Source organism: Mobula birostris, chromosome 6 (genome assembly GCF_030028105.1).
Source record: "Mobula birostris isolate sMobBir1 chromosome 6, sMobBir1.hap1, whole genome shotgun sequence".
NCBI classification, from domain to species: Eukaryota; Metazoa; Chordata; class Chondrichthyes; order Myliobatiformes; family Myliobatidae; genus Mobula; species Mobula birostris.
Window position 1 is genome coordinate 37,016,505 of NC_092375.1, and position 17,208 is coordinate 37,033,712.

General features: G+C 39.2%; 1 protein-coding gene across 6 annotated transcripts in view; it reads left to right on the forward strand.

The window, feature by feature from the left end:
* The first annotated feature begins 4,562 nt into the window (after positions 1–4,562).
* bbx (BBX high mobility group box domain containing) overlaps positions 4,563–17,208 on the forward strand; it is a 163,067-nt gene continuing 150,421 nt past the window's right edge. For 3 of the 6 annotated variants that reach the window (XM_072260231.1, XM_072260237.1, XM_072260235.1), the window contains exon 1: positions 4,563–4,935. The gene's annotated coding sequence lies outside the window, so the exon portion shown is untranslated. Of the gene's footprint in view, positions 4,936–5,568; positions 5,804–8,525; positions 8,650–17,208 lie in introns of those variants that run through there. The other 3 variants (XM_072260232.1, XM_072260236.1, XM_072260233.1) reach the window with 2 other exon arrangements.

The window sequence follows — 17,208 nt, forward strand, 5'->3', positions numbered from 1 at the left end:
ACTTAGTTAATGAGTCGTACACCTGTAGTTGAATGCATGACATTTGGTGCTTTTATTGTGGCTCTGAGTAAAGTAACTGTATATTGATATGTGTGAGAGTTCAAATTTATATATCGTTAAGCACAAAATACCATTTTCACAATGAATTGTAATTCTGTGTTGATGACATTAACAACTTTCACTCCCTTTTATAATGTTTACATTAAAGGTGTAGATCTTTGTTGTCACCTACTATAGTGGCACTATAATGTGAATGACATACATGGATATTTATGGACTTCGTCTTAACAAGAGCAGAGTATTAAATGGTCATAAGACTGGTAGATGGGATTTAATATTGAGAAATTTGGTGCACTTTGGCGGACTTAATATGAAAAACAAAAGAGCAAAATTTTGTAAAGCGCAGAGAAAATAGGAGCCTTAGTTTCCATTTACTCTAATTCCTGAAATTCTTGCATTCTTAGATTATTCACTTATTGGCGATCGTATTGCTAATTGTGCTGGCGCGTGGCCAAGTGGTTAAGGCATCGGTCTAGTGATCTGAAGGTCGCTAGTTTGAGCCTCAGTTGAGGCAGCGTGTTGTGTCCTTGAGCAAGGTACTTAACCGCACATTGCTCTGCGACGACACTGGTGCCAAGCTGTATCGGCCCTGGTGCCCTTCCCTTGGACAACATCGGTGGCATGGAGAGGGGAGACTTGCAGCATGGGCAACTGCCGGTCTTCCATACAACCTTGCCCAGGCCTGCACCCTGGAAACCTTCCAAGGCGCAAATCCATGGTCTCACAAGACTAATGGATGTCTATATATATTGCTAATTGCCTAAAAGTAGGTGCTAATAATCGACCTTATTATTACATGCAGGCAAGGACTGCTTCACATTCTAAAGGAAATTGTATATGTTCAATCATCAGGGAACATCTACAATTATGAACTTAATATGGAAAGAAAGATAATGATGAAGCTGCTAAGGAGTAGATTACAAAAGCCTGGAGATCAGTTTAGAATCTTCTAAATAACCTTGATGTTCTTTTGGAGAACCACGGATCCCATGGTACGGATTCTTCATGCCAGGACCTTCAGGCTCAAAAAAGAACTTCTCACAAGCTACCAGGCTGATCAACACCTCCACCTATTAACCCACTCCATCATGCTCCCCACTTCCCTGCTTCATCATTTCCTTTCAGAGTCACCTATTGTATACGTACAGCAGTCACTTTATGCACATACAATCAGTGTGTATATATATATTCTTTATGCTTATTGTTTTTCTAATGCTGAATTGGATCTGGAGTAACAATCACTTTGTTCTCCTTTACACTTGTGTATAGAAAAATGCCAATAGACACTCTTGAATCTCGAATACGACCATAAGACATGGGAGCAGAATTAGGCTATTCGGCTCATTAAATCTCCTACACTATTCCATCATGGCTGATTTATTATCCCTCTCAATCCCATTCTCCTGCCTTTTCCCCATAACCTTTGACACCCTGACTAATCAAGAACCTATCAACCTCAACTTTAAATATACCCAACGACTTGGCCTCCACAGCTGTCCATGGTAATGAATCCCACAGATTCACTGCCCTCTGGCTAAAGAAACTCCTCCACTTTGTTCTAACTGGATATCCCTCGATTGTGAGGCTATTCCCTCTGGTCTTTGACTCCCCCACTATAGGAAACATCCTCCTCCACATTCACACTATCTAGATCTTTCAATATTCAATAGGTTTCAATGAGGTCCCCACTCATTCTTCTGTACTCCAACGAGTACAGGCCCAGAACATCATTAAATGCTCCTCAAGTGTTAACTCTTCATTTTCCGAATCATTCCCGTGAATCTCTCCTGGACCCTCTCCAATGCCAGCACATCGTTTCTTAGATAACAGGCCCAAAACTGCTCATAACACTCCAAATGCAGTCTGACCGATGCCTTGTAAAGCCTCAGCATTACATCCTTGCTCTTATATTCTAGTCCTCTTGAAATGAAGCAAATATTGCATTTACCTTCCTTACCACTAACTCAACCTGCAAGTTAAACTTTTCAGGGGCTTCTTATCTTTTTATGCCATGGACCAATACCATTAAACAAGGGGTCTGTGGACTCCAGGTTGGGAGCCCCTGCTTTAGGGAATCCCGCACAAGGACTCCCAAGTCCCTGTGCATCACAAATTTGTGAATTTTCTCCTCATTTAGAAAATAGTCTATGCCTTTATTCCTTCTAGCAAAGTGCATGATCATATACTTCCCTACACTATACTCCTTTGCTCCTTCTCCCAGTATGTCTACATCCTTCTGCAGACTCCCTGCTTCCTCAACATTCCTCAAATTTTGGTGGGTTGATCAACAAATACATTAACAAAGATAAAAGATTTTGAGAGGAGGTGAGAAGCATTTCACTCCACTTCTCATGATCTGGAACACTCTACCCGAGAAGAAGACTGATTTGATAAATAACTATAAAATGAGATCGGAAATATACTTGATCATGTGAAACTTACAGTGTAATAGCAGATAGCATGGAAATGTAAACAAACATAACTCTTTCAATGGATAAGCATTGGCATGACAGGCTGAAGGGCCACAATCTATTCTGAATGTTTCTGTGATTCGTGATTTTATAAAAATTAGCTACAAAATTTTGCATGGATATTGTCAACATTCTCAAAATCACTTTTATTTCTTCATTAATCGTTCATAGTAATATGACACAGAAAGGACCATTTCTGATGCTGTTTGTTTTAGTTTAGATTGATAAGACTGAATCTAGAAAATACAGAAATTGATTCACTTTAAGGATCTGAATAAGTAGTTTTCCATTGTAACTCAAACAGTTTTGATTGAGATGTATATTTTAGTTACACATTATGCTGAAAATCATGCATAAATGTTATTTTCTTACCAGACAAAAGAAATTTCCTGACTTCTTCCATGAAGATCATGTTCTCTAAATATCAAGTGTTATCTACACTTTCTTATGGTGTCACAGCAGTTAGCACTGCCGTTTCACAGCTCCATGTTACCTGGGCTTGATCCTGGCCTTGGGTAGTATCTTGTGCGGAGTTTGCACATTCTACCTTTGACCAGGATGGATCTCATCTGGGTGCTCTAGCTTCCTCCTCCTATGTCCGGAATATGTATGGATAGATTACTTGGCTATTGTAAATTATTGATGGTGAGTGGCTTTAGAATTGACAGATTCCAAGGAAATAGGTGAGGGAATGGGAATGTTCAGAGTTCACATAGATTAGGTGAAACAAATGAGTTCCTTCGATATTGTAAGAAAATATTAGAAATATGTCTAAATTTGGATATGTCTTCATATATTGCCGTCGTCTCTTTCTGTCTCATAAACACTGCACTAGTTTCACTGACTGGACACCGGAAACACTCACCTGGTTTAAAACATATCAACATTCACTAGCTTTATTTGGTGACAGCATTGGCTTCCTCAATCTTGTACAGAGGAAAAGTATTTTCCTCTCCATAGATGCTGCTAAACCTCCAGTATTTTGACAATGTTACCTGGAAAAGTAGTCTTCATTTACACTCAGTGAAGAGAATAAGGCACTGCAAAAGGGGTTCTCTAGGCTCACCTTGCCCTGAATTTAGCTGTTCACATTCTTACCATTTGTAGCATTTGCTGTTAACTATTTGGGCCAAGTGGGATTTACACAGTTCCAACGTCTTGCCTCTTGCTGCTATTTCCTGGTATTATAATAATGTAATTGGATTAAAAGTCCAACACCTGAGCTCCTACCAACACCTTTCTATCTCTTGAATATTTTTGGAGAGGTGAAAGCTATGACATTAATGGAGTATATAATTTATGTATTTGTTGCTTTATGTCTAATCCATTCTCATACCTAGCATGCAACACGCCTGAGAATACTTTAAGAGAGTATATGCTATTTATCCAGCGTCACACCGTTTTAGAGCTTGTTCTTTGTGTCGCATTGGTTTTTCAAAGATATGGTTACATACTGTATGTTGCATCTGTTGCAAATGTCCCAATGCATTCTCTGTAGCTTGCTCCTTTCCGTGTTGTAATCCTGTAGTGAAACCGCATGCAATATGCCTGATGACGAGTCCCTATTACAGTAGCTCCGGCTTGTTTCTCCCCATCTCTCTAAACGCACATTTTAAAAAATCTTAACTGCATCCTGAACATGGTTTGGTAATGGGGGGGGGGGGGTGAAGAGAACGAATCTCTCGGTCGACTGGTTTCTCTTTCAATCCCCCTCCCTTCCCCTTTTCTTGTTCTGCTGGTCCAGTTTAAACGAACTAAAAACATCGAGTTCTTGCAATAAGCCAGTTCTTTCTGTGTCTCTGTGAGAGAGAGAGAGCGAGAGGAAAAAAAGAACCATATGCAGCACTGCTGTGCGTGCACATATTTATATAATCTTTTTTTTCTTTTTGCAAGGGAAGGTTAGTTAAACTGTGTGTGTTGTGCCTGTTTCTGGTAGTTGTTACAGTCTGTCTCTTTGGTTGCTCACGGCTCCTGCACGGGCCTGGCAACCAATGAGGGTCCCTGTTAGTGGCAGCGCTTCTCGCCCTCGTACAAACAGCCGGGGACAGAAGAGGAGAGAGAGAGAGAGAGAGTGTGAGTGAGTAAGTGAGTGTGAGTGAGAGAGAGAGAGAGAGAGAGAGAGAGAGAGAGAGAGAGGGGGCAAAGGGAGAGCACCCTCGGGTCAGTGGGCAACTTCTCCTGCTGACTGTCACTCATACAACAACCGACTTTTCAAACACACAACTTCTCTCTCTCTCTCTTTCTGTCATCGGGCCGGTGATCATCCTGCACATTAATACGGGAGGGAGAGAGAGAGAGAGAGAGAGGACAGAGAGGAGAGAGAGAGAGAGACTGAGAGAGAGGGAGGCTTTAACCGGCCGCTAGCGCCGGACTGGAGTCTGGGCCGCCGCCACCCGCCCGCCAGGTGTGTACCATAAGACACTTGCCATCGACCGTTTCTCAGCCACTTGTAAACTTTTCCTCTTTAATTTTTGTTTTGTTGTGTGCTTTTCACGACACTGATGGGTTGTGGCGTTCCGTGTGAGGGACTCGAGTAGGCCAGGAGAGAGTGAGCTAGCTAGGCCAGTGGTAACAGAGAGGGAGCCGGCTGATAAACTGTTAGCCCAGGGCAGGGCAGGGCAGCTGCGAGTGGGGTTTGTGGTGACTTAAAAACTCCACCGGGGGCTAGCCGGCATCCGTGCTGGGGTTGAGTGTGGGCGGGGGAGGGGGCTAAATCCACAGATTACAGTCAGTCAGCGCTGGCTGTCTCCATACTGTACAATAATGTGATGTTGTCAATAACTTGGGTGCCAGAGAGAGAGGGAGGGAGGGAGGCCTAGTACTTCAACACCACCCCCACCCCTTCTAATATTTTCTGTTGTTGTCTCGCACTAACTCTCCGATTTGTTTTTGTTTCTCTCGTTCACCGTGGAATCAACGTTTGCTGCTTGGGGGTCGGAGGGCGTTTATTGCCTTCGGTTTTCTGTCATGGTAAAACAAAAATAAGGACGGGTGAAGGGGGGGGTTGTGGGTGGAGAGAAGGAACTGGATCGTTTCTGAAAGAGAGATCCGTGTGTGTAACGGCGAGAGATCAGCTGGTGCGTTCAGCCCCGGTTATAACAAAGTCTCTGCTAATGGGAGAGAGGGAGAGAGAAGCCCAATTCACCACGTTTTAATCTTTCCTGAGAACGTTCTGCGGCCACATCGCCGTTTATTTTCTGTCTCTCTTTCCATGGAAAGAGTTTTAGTTACCGTCGTGACCTCGGCCGAAGAAAATATGATGGATAAATAAGGTAGAGACAATATCGCTGTCTGCTCTATTATACCTGCTTTTTCTGCCCTTTCCTTGCTGTGATCAAATCGCATTATCGCTTCCCACGAGATCTGGTGTTGAATACAGTCGTGCTGTAAAGTCCCTCCTGTTTGTCTTTTTAAGGTTGCACTTTTTATAAAGTGAAATTTCCTAGTCCTGTTGATTGGATACCCCCTTCCCCTCACCGTTTATGAGGACCGATGGCGTTGGTGAGGATAGAGCTGAAACCATTCCATGCCCTGCAAATTACACGTCCAAGCCTTGCATACAGTCACTCAGACCAGGGCACTTTTTTTCCTCTTAAAATATTATTAGTTTGCAAAAATACGCGGACAGATCACTGAATCGCCTGGTGATAATTCATCAGAAATCTAACCTTGCAACTAAAGGACGGTTGGGTCGAGCCAGGACTGAGAAACCAGCACTGAAATGGCAGCAAATGCCGCTTGTTTTGGGGAGTTTTTCCTCTCACACAGAGTGAGGTTTGCACTTCGTTTCCCCGAAGCAAGATGGACTCTCGCGCTGTGTCTTGTCAGCCTTTAGATCGACATTTTGCACACAGCGATGCAAACTTGAGCTTGGCCTACTTTGCTCTGCAATAATTATGGTGGGTTGGAAGAATTCGGTAATATTTAAACGGTGATGACTTTAAAATATAACTTAGTCACTGTACTTTTTGTTGTTGGGTTTGCTTCTGCCGAGTTGCATGTATCAGATTTTTTTTGTCTGTTGTTGCAAGTAGTCCTTTTCCGGAACACCCCGTATTTTGACGTACGGTTACAGTGTACCTGTGTTGTGAGCTTATAAAAGTGATTGATTTCACACTTTATATCATTCTTCAGTACTGTGCAAAACTGTAAAAATACAGCATATTGTACTATTTTAATACGTAAGGCGTAGTGTACGTCCCATGTGCCGAGTATGTATAGCCCTGTCGTGTGCCGCTGACAAGTCCTGTAACTACTGGTTGGGGCTAGTGAGTCAGTAGCTAGTACGTACAAGATTTACAGTTGATCTTATGCAAATTCGTCGCATTTTACCGAATTAGTTAAATACTAACATCCTTTTAAGTCAATTATGATATCGGTAATTTGCACTTCGAGTCATTGTAAGTTTTAATTTGTATTCAGATTAAGTACAGGTGTATTATTGAGGTGTTGAGTATTTCAAAATCTCAGAAAATGCTATTGTTTTCAACATATCAATTAATTCAGTAGGATATTGCTGAACATCAATGGGTAAAAGTTATTGCTGGAAGAAAATGACCCAAAGGAATTAATCAAAATATCTTGCAATTGTCGAGTACTTCATAGGAAATGGCTGTAGCTGTATTATTAAAAAAAGATTTCATTCATTAAAATACTTAATGTATAGCTAATATATTCTGTGCTGATTGTTGGTGGTCTTCATTATAAGGAAGATGAACTGAAGCTTTCTTGATTGGTCATAAAGTAGCCAATTGGAGCAGTGGCTAGCCAGATTTGAAGTTTATTATAGAAGTATCACCAAATGATTTGACTAAGTTCAAGAAAACTTCAACTGTCAGCTTTAAAGATTTTGGCTAAATGAAAGCCCATGTGTGTTTTGAAGGGTATTCTATGTTCAAACTGCCATTATTAGTATTTTCTAGCAGTTGCACTGTTTGCATTACCGGTGGCAAGCACAGTTAAGTGATTCTTACAAAAAAGACTGTGGAGAAAGAATGTAAGAATGGCAAGTATCTTAATGGTTGTTGCCAAGAGCTGTCGACCCAAAATGGAGGTGGAAAATGAATTTGTTTGAAGCGTGTATACAGTTGGTGTGTTGAACAACAATTACTACTTGATATCAGCAACTTTTTTTAATGTTATTCAGATAATTGTACTAGAAAAAAATCGAAGCATATGGTGTAACAAAAATAAAGTGTCCATTGTATTCTGGGGAATAATTATGATTTTAGACAGAAATTGTATTTTACTTAACAATTTTCATCAATAATATGTTGTACAATCTGCATAAACAGGTGAAGGCTGCGAGAGTATATTTTCACATGTTGGAATTTACCTAGGTCAGGGATTCCTAACGTTTTCTGTGTGATGGACCCCTACCTTTAACCAAGGAGTCTGTGGACCCCAGGTTGGGAACCCCGATCTAAAATAATGTAGTTTACCTCCACATTTTGGCAAAAGGATCACTAAGACTGCCATTAATTGGTGAGTTTATCAATCCTGATTGACGTCTTCATTGCACTTATGTTTGCCTGAATCAAAAAGCTGGAAATGTAGTCCAGTAATTTAAAGTATTCTGCTTTCAAAAGTGATGAAGATGAACATGCATCTGAACTTTTTAGGTTGTAAAATAGTACTTTCGGCTGTGATTTCAGAGCGTGAAAGGGAATTCTAAAGTAGAATTGTAAGCAATTTTGTTAAAGTCGTATCAAAAAGGCCTTATTTTGCATTCCATTTCTTTCCTATGACTTAAATTCCATTTGTGCTAAGCTTCTGGTGTACATAATGTGCCCAATTAGTTCTCACTGGTTCAATTCTCAGTTCATTTAAAAAAAAATTCAGGAACAAAAATAAGGACTAATCCATATGTTTGGTTGCAAAGAGGGAAAAAATAAAAGGTAGAGTTGACCTAGTTTTAGAACAGTTCATTGTTTAACCCTCTTACCCTTTACTCCACACGTTTTCCATTAATTTGTAAATTTTATTCCTACATAGACATGCCTGTTGGCCTCAAGAAGTTGGTGGTGTACAGCATTTTTGAGCCATTGCAGGCTATGTGGTAAGGTATTGATACAACTCAGTGGATTGCAAGGCCATTTCAGAGAAGATTTTTTTCACAGTAAGACCTTGATTAAGCTATTACTAATGAGAAATGTTAGTATAAAATGTTGGGCTTAAAAATTACGTTTGACGGTGAGAATGTGATCTTGTGTTTATCTGTCAAGACTACTTGTATCAGGTGCAGAAAAGCAATTCTGCTTAAGTGTTATACCTTCCAACTGGCAAAACTTGTGTTTGTTTGGGTATGATCAGTATCCATGCTGATGGATATAAGGTTGCAGACCCTACCAGTGTTGTGTTGAGTTCTAATGCTGCTTTTACAGAGTATTTGTAACTGTCTGTTTAACTAGATGGTCTAAACGCTAACTAGTGACTACTAGATGAAGGGAAATCGGAAGGAGTTAAGTTTGTTTTTCTGCCGCCAAGTGATTATATCTGGTAATGGGTGATCGGGGTGGATTCTGCAATATAATGCCCAAGTTCTGAAGGTCTTTAACATTTCAAGGTATTAGTTAACAATTCTTAACTTATTATTGTGATCATCAGGATTAGCGCTGTTGTTAGATAATTTGGCTAGGTATGCCCTGGCATTTTTCTCGGAAAGGCTATGGAGATTTTTTGGTCAATATTAGAACATCTACCAACATAAGTTAAATGTGTGACTTTATCAACTTGCTATTGTGAAACCTCATTGTGGACAAATTGGCTGTTGTGTTTCAATACCCAATATTTCTTAATTTAAGCAGTATGAAGTTTAAAGTATTGCTTGGCCATCTGATTTTAGAATTTTGAACAATGGCAATAACTTTTCACACATTTCTAACAAAAAAAACTTGGATAAAAATGAAATTGCCTAGAAGTAACATCCTTATTACTGCATATTGTCTCTTTTTGTGAGATAGAAAATTGAAATTAACACTAAATGTGAAGTCAGATTCACATGTATGAAGTTTGTTTGTTTGTATTTTTTTTTAGGATCTGCGCATTGTGGTAAGGCCAGCATTTGTTTGCTGTCTCTAACTGTCCTTGAAGCCACAGTAGCGAGCTACCACCTTTACCAGGACTGTATTGGTTTCAGATGTACCTGTAGTGTGGTTGGGGAAAGAGATCCTGGATTTACATCCAGGGATGATGAAAAAAAATGGCAAATATATTGCTAGTGGTCTGCCACTTGGAAAAGAATGATGAATTGGTGGCATTTGAAGCACTTGCTTTTGGTGAAAGAGGTTACAGATTTGCTGTAGTTGCTGAGGAGAGTAACTGCAGTGTGTCTTGGCGATGGTACAAAACTACTGCCACTGAACACCAATACTGGAGGGAATAGATATTTAGTGTGGTGCATGAAGCACCAATGAAATGGGCTACTTTTTCCTGGAATGTCAACCTTTTGTTGATGGTGTTGAACTCATCCAGGCAGTGAAGGTTATGCCATTGCAGAAGACGTTTGGAATCTGACCTGTTCTTTTAGTCACAGTATTTATGTCAATGTAAAGACTGACATTAAAATGAGAGCAGGAGTAGGTGATCATTGGAAGCTTCAAAGAAAATATCCAGTTAATATTTCAACTGCTTATGATGGTGAGTCCCTGAACTTAAACAAGGAAGTCTAATACTTGACTATTTATCTATGCAACTGTGATTTCAGTAAGGCTTAGGATAGCTAACATTTATCTCTTTCTAGTTTAAATCCTACTTTCTCTTCCTGGTAAACACAAAATTCTGCAGATGCTGGAAATCCAGAGCAATGTATTCAAAATGCCAGAACTCAGCAGGTTAGGCAGCATCTATGGAAATTAATTTTGAGCTGAGACACTTTCATCAGCTTCCTCCCCTTCCAATCCTGATGAAGGTTCTCAGGCAGAAATGTCAACTGTTTATTCATTTCCATAGATGTGTTCCAACCTTCTGAGTTCCTCTAGCTTTTTGTGTGTGTTTCTCTTCTTGGTGGCAACTTTTTTGGAAATATACTATACCAGTTATGATTTGTGATCGTATAATGTGTTGCATAATTCTAATGAAGAATGGTTACTTGGTGAGACGTTACAGAATGAGTAATTTCTGTTAAATTAAACTCCACCATGAAGGAGTCTTTTTTTTGATAGAGAAAGTGACTGCTAAATGCAACTTTTTATGTAGTATTATGTACATTCAATATTTTAAGAATGTAATTTCTGTTAACAAATTAATTTCTTGTGTAGGAGAATGTCAGTTTACTAATATTTGACCACTGCAAGATATAGTAAAGTGGGGTTTGCTTTGAAAATATCGTTATTGCGGCAGAGCTCTTGGATGCAGGTATAAGTTAATACAGTTTAGTAAACTTTAAGTATGCTCAGTATAATTTTGGTTTTATATATAAATTACACCTGAATGTGTTCATTCTTCCATCATATTAGTACTAATTCATTACTTTCAGGGTGATAAAGGTAAATAAGCTTTGAATTACATCACAATTGCGGTATTTGTAAAAGAGAGAACTAACCAGTTTTAATATCTTAGACCCAACCTGAAATTGTATCACGTTGTTTGAATTGATTTTGAGTTAGAAGTTTGTATGTATTGCCTATTTGAACACCACAGAATTATGCATTTATTTTGTGAATGCTGTTTTGTTTAATGGGAATTTAAACCACATTAATTTTGTGTTATTATGTCTTGTGAAATAGCATATTAAGAAATGGAAGTGACAAACCCAAGTGATAACTTCCTTTGTCAATGATGGAGTTCGTCGTTTGGTATAGGCCATTCGGCCTATTTGTTTCATGATTCATTTAAGATCATGACCTCATACTCCATTGCTTTGATCCACACACCAAATAAAACTATTGATTCCTGCAAAGAAACCTCTTAATCAACTAGGATAACTCTGCCTTTTGAGGAAGGGTCTCTACTATAATGTAAAAATTATTTTGCTCGTATATGCTTTAAATTAAGATTATATCATCTTGATCTCGATTTCATCACCAGAGGAAAATCACTCTTTTGCTTCCACATCTAATCTTATTAACATTTTAAGTACCCCAGTTAAATCACCTGACAACCTTCAGCACATCAGGGATGACACACAAGTCTGGTACGGCTTACCTTCATTTTTGTGCTAAACAAAGTGTTATACCAATTAAAGATAAATATGTAGAATTGTTCCACTTTAAGTTGGTAGTCTAAATGACATTGATAGTAGCAATGAGAGGCCAGATGCATCAGAACTAAAGTTTTGACTGCTGTTCAGTTGGGCTGATGGCTAGGCCAAGTTTGCTGCAGTACTATGAGAAATTGAAACAAAAATGTACTTACTTCATGTATATGCAGGTGTTCATGGGAAGCACATTGTAATGGTATTGAGTTTGCTGACTGCGAAGTTCTAAACTCAAATGAAGATCTTGAGCCCTATCTGATATAGATAGCTACAGGTACCCTTATTAAAGGGAGGTTGTGCTGTCGCTACCTACACTTCAAAGGTTAGTTCACCTCATTGTTTATCTTCCCAAGTGAGTTTAACTGCTAATACCCACTATTTGAGTTGTGGGTTCCCTCTTCCCTACGAAGTAGATAATACTTCCAGCTAACAAAGTGGTTTAAACGCAGTTCATCTATTTTTAGTGATCTATGTTTAAATCCAGACAAAATTCTTAAAACACATTTAAAACTGAAGTTTTCTATATTGTAAATGATTTCCAAATTGCAAACTATTTCTAAAACACAGGATTTCCCAAGCACAAGTACAATTCTTATAAGCTAAAAAGACAAACAGTACCAGTGAGTTGCAGACGAATGAATCATCCATCGCAGGAATCGAAGGCAGATGAATGGATTCTAATTCATCCTGTCTTTTTGTCATTCTTCTTATTGTTTTTACCATTCCTAACAAGCCTGTCTGCTCTCTTACACTTCTACTGTTTTTCTGCCACTTAGGCGACTTCACATGCATGTTGTATTATTTTTTCAGATACATTTTTACACACGGTCCTAAAGTTTCTGGAGACAGAGCTCCAAGTTTCTCACAATTAATGCTGTGAAGTTGATTCTTTGAGTACACAAACCTTCCAACTATTAACAGATCAGCTATTTTATCTGTTAAGTGATAGTATGAATCTGGCCTGCAAACTTTCATGCAGTAAATAATCTGGATATCATTGTTTGGTTTGAAGCAGGCCAGTTAACATAACCTTATTGTCTTGCACTGCATCTCATAAGCAGTCACCACAGGTGCTTTGGGCCAGCATCCTGTGGTCCTTTAGACAGTACTGTTGTCTGCAAACTGTGCTTTTAACTTTCAACTGATTATTGCTTGCATTAACTGAATACTGGCTCCTGTTTACATCAAGAAGTTGAGCAAAGAATATTAGTTGGAAGTTTATCTTGCTCAAAAACAACTCTTTGATCTCTGGAAGCTCACAGCTGCTGCGTCAGAAAGCTGGGCTTGGTTAAGAAAGAAGGCCATGTGGCCCTGGACAGTGACTATCCATCTCATTGGAATATTAGGAGTATGAATGAATTTGCCACAGGATGAATTATTTGTTTGATCACAATTTGTGTCAAATTGCTCTTTCTTGCAATTGGAGATGCAGAAGAAGTTAAAGGTCATGTGGATGTAAAGGAAAGCGGCACCATAGTAAGAATATCAAGCATAACTTATATTAAATGATGACACAAATGTGAGGGACTAAAATTTCTTGTTAAAAGTTGATTAATTGGATACTTAAATTTTTTTTTAAGTGGTCAGTTTGTCTTTCTGAGTTTCTGTGCAGGTAAATAATCAGAATCTGGTTTGTTATCACCGGCATGTGTCATGAACTTTGTTAACTTAGCAGTGGTTTAATGCAATACATAATATAGAAGGAAAATAAATAAATTACAGTATATGTATATTGAATAGATTAAAAATTGTGCAAAAACAGAAATACTATATATTTTAAAAATGAGGTCATGTTCACAGGTTCAGTGTCCATTTAGGAATCGGATGGCAGAGGGGAAGAAACTGTTCCTGAATCGCAGAGTATGTGCCTTCAGGCTTCTGTACCTCCTACCTGATAGTAACAATGAGAAAAGGGCACTCCCTGGGTACTGGGGGTCCTTATTAATGGACACTGCCTTTCTGTGACACCGCTCCTTGAAGATGTCTTGGGGACTTTGTAGGCTAGTACCCAAAATGGAGCTGACTAAATTTACGACCCTCTGCAGCTTCATTCGGTCCTGTACAGTAGCCCCCTCCACCCATACCAGACATGTATTATATGAGAGAGGGCCAAAAAACCCATAGATATTATTTATTTATTTTTATCTCTCCTACAGGCACTATGGTAGTGCAGCAGTTAGTGTGATGCTCTTGTAGCTCGGGGCGTTGGAGCTCAATTCCGGTGTCCTGAGTAAGAAAGTCTGTACATTCTTCCTGTGAGCATGTGGGTTTCCTCTGGGTGCTCCAAAGCTGTACTGGTTAGTAGGTTAATTGGTCATTGTAAATTGTCCTGTGACTAGGCTAGTGGTGAGTTGATGGGTGGCACAGCTCGCTGGACTGGAAGAGTGTGTTCCATACTGTATCTCTAAATAAACATAAAATAAATAATAATCTGGTATATAAGCTGGTAGAGCATTCTTTCATAGTACATACACTTTAGCTATGCCATTTGTGCCACAATATTGGAATATTTGTATTTCTGTTCACATGCAGAAAACTTAAGTTTCTTGATTATGTGGTGTAAATTATGAAGCATGCTTTATGATATCCTGATTATTCAGTGTGGTCCTTTGATATGCTTGTTATTGCCAAATTGCACTTCATTAGGTGGCTGAGACTTTTTGAGTGTTGAAGGATTTCCAGAATTTTGTCCAATTAGCGTAGTATTTTATGATGGATCGACTTGAGGCAAAATTTGACCGTGGCAATGTGATGAAACCTCCAAGAACGGTGGTTCATTCTCCTGGAGAACGTTTTTTCCACGTGTTTGCTTGATCTGCATTTTACTTGCCATATGTAAGATCAGCCATGGTATTGTCCAAGTCTTCCTATCTATAGAATCAGACTGCTTCATTTTTGAGAAGTAATGGATTTGACTGTTCCAATGATTTTCTGCAATGATGTCACAGGGATTGGTCTCTAGCAAATGTGTATTGCTTCAGCCAGGAAAGAATAGTTTCCTTAGATTTACATTTCCTTTAGTTTTAATGAGGTTCTTTGACATTACAATTGCTGCTTTGAAGTCAAATGCAAACTCTTGCAATTTGCCTATGGAGTTTAATTTCTTTGTCCATGCAATGAGATCTGGAGCAAAGTGCTCCTAATGGAAATAAATCTGAGCATGTATATAATTCCTGACGTAGGGTCTCGGCCTGAAACGTCGACTGTACCTCTTCCTAGAGATGCTGCCTGCCCTGCTGCGTTCACCAGCAACTTTGATGTGTGTTGCTTGAATTTCCAGCATCTGCAGAATTCCTGTTGTTTGCATGTATATAATTACATCATCATTTTGCTGATGATTGAGACTAGTTGATGGTGTAGCAACTGGCCCGACTGGATTTTGCTTTGTTTATTTCTGGAACTGGACAATTCAAGGCAGTTTTCCCACTTAGTAGGGTACATGCCATTGTGTTCTGACAAAGGGCCTCCAAGTTGAAACGTTGATTCTTTTCTCTTCCTATGTATGGCCTGACCTACTGAGTCATTCCAGCATTTTCTGATTTTTTTTTCTCTCTCTCTCTGTTTTACTTTGCCATCATCTGAAATTTTTGAACTACAAGTTAAATGTTATATTTTGTACCTGTGTTGGAAACATTTGGTTAGTGGTAAGGGTTATTATTAGCTGTGAACACACACTTCTAGCTGGCTACTGTCAATTTGGGATCATTCAGAACTCTTCTGTCATGTTTCATTGAAGAATCACTAGTTCGGTTTCTAGGATGTGTTCATGGCTTTACAGGGCAACTTGGAGTCCTTGGAGTCGAGACTAATTTGAAGTTATTGAAATATTTAAGCTCCTGAGGGAACTTGATAAGAAAGTTGCTGTGACAGTTTCCAAACTAAATGGAATAGTCTCAGGAAAAAAAAGGACTCTCATTTCTCCACTGAAGTTTATAAATATATGGAGTTGCCTTAAGATATCTGCAGATGTTGATTCAGAAAGAATACCAAGATTGAGGAATTGTTTTGATTACAGGGGAATCCTGGATCTTGGGGGCCAGAAAGGAATGTTTGGAAGTCAAAGGTCAGATCTGGGGTTGAGTGTGATCCAGGATTAACCATGATGGAATGGTGGAGCAGAGATGGGCTGAATAGCCTAGTTCTGCTTCTATATCTTTTGCACACCAGATAAATGGTGAAAGCGCAATAAACTCTCCAGTCTGCTCCTATTTCATATATTCTTCAACTGAATATATTTATTATTGTCAGAAGTACTAACATACAGTGAAAAACTATTTTGCCTGCCACCATACAGATCATTTCATTACAATGATGCATTCAGATAGTAAAAAGGAAAACAATGCAGAATAAACATGTTACAGTTACAGAGAAAATGTAGAGTAGGCAAACAATCAGGTGTAAGGCCATAATGAGGTAGGTTGTGAGGTCAAGAGTCAATCTTATTTGACAAGGGGACAATTCAGTAGTCTAACAGTGAGATCAAAGGCGTCCTTCAGCTTGATGGTATACCCTTCCAGGCTTTTGTATCTACTGCCTGATGGGAGGTGGGAGAATACAGAATGTCTGGGGTTGTGGGGGGTCCTTGATTATGCTGGCATTGTGCCGAGGCAGTGGGAAGTATACCTCCAGAGAGGAGAAGCTGGTTGTCATGATGCGCTGAGCTGTGCCCACAACTTTCTGCAGGTGCTTATGGTCTTGAGCAAATCTGTGAATGTGATCCATTCGGATAGGATGCTTTCGTCTTCATCTCTGTTTAGTGACCTATAGTGTGTCCTGCTTAAACACTGCCTTAAATTTAAAGATCTTGCTCTTGTTTTCAGATTCTTCCAATATCTTATTCTTCTGGATCTCTGTAATCTCCAGTTTCAAAATATTTCAGCCCTCCTGATTATCTCCAGTGAAAATTACAGAATTTAGTCACTTTACCATTGGCAGCGAGTACCCTAATTCCCATTTTGATTCTTTTCATTCCTTTCTTTCTTCTCTAGAGGCTTTGGGTCATTTGTAGTAATATTGCTTGAAGTGGTTTGGTGTCAAATTTTGCTTGATAATATTCCTTGTGAAGTGCCTGGGAATATTTTGCTGTACTATGTATTTCAGATGTTTAATAATACTACACAAAGTAAATTGAGTTAGCTGAAGACTTATTTGTGATGCTGTGGACTTTATGGTGAGGCAGAATGATTCATGTGCTGGATACTACTATTTGAATATGGTTCCTAATGTCTTTTGCACTTGCGTGCTTAGCTTTGTTTTTGTTGAGGTTGGGGATTTCTATCGGGTTTATTTGATTGCCATTGTTTACAACTGGATGTGGTAGGAAACGGAGCCATGATCTGATTCCTTTTTTGTGCAATTTCTTGGCTCTTCTGGTGATTTAACAGATGTGTAGTAGAGTGTTGTATCTTTACCATGTTGTCATCTTATTTAATACCTATCTATATTCTGTGAACCAGGGTGCATCTTGATTTATTGGTTGTG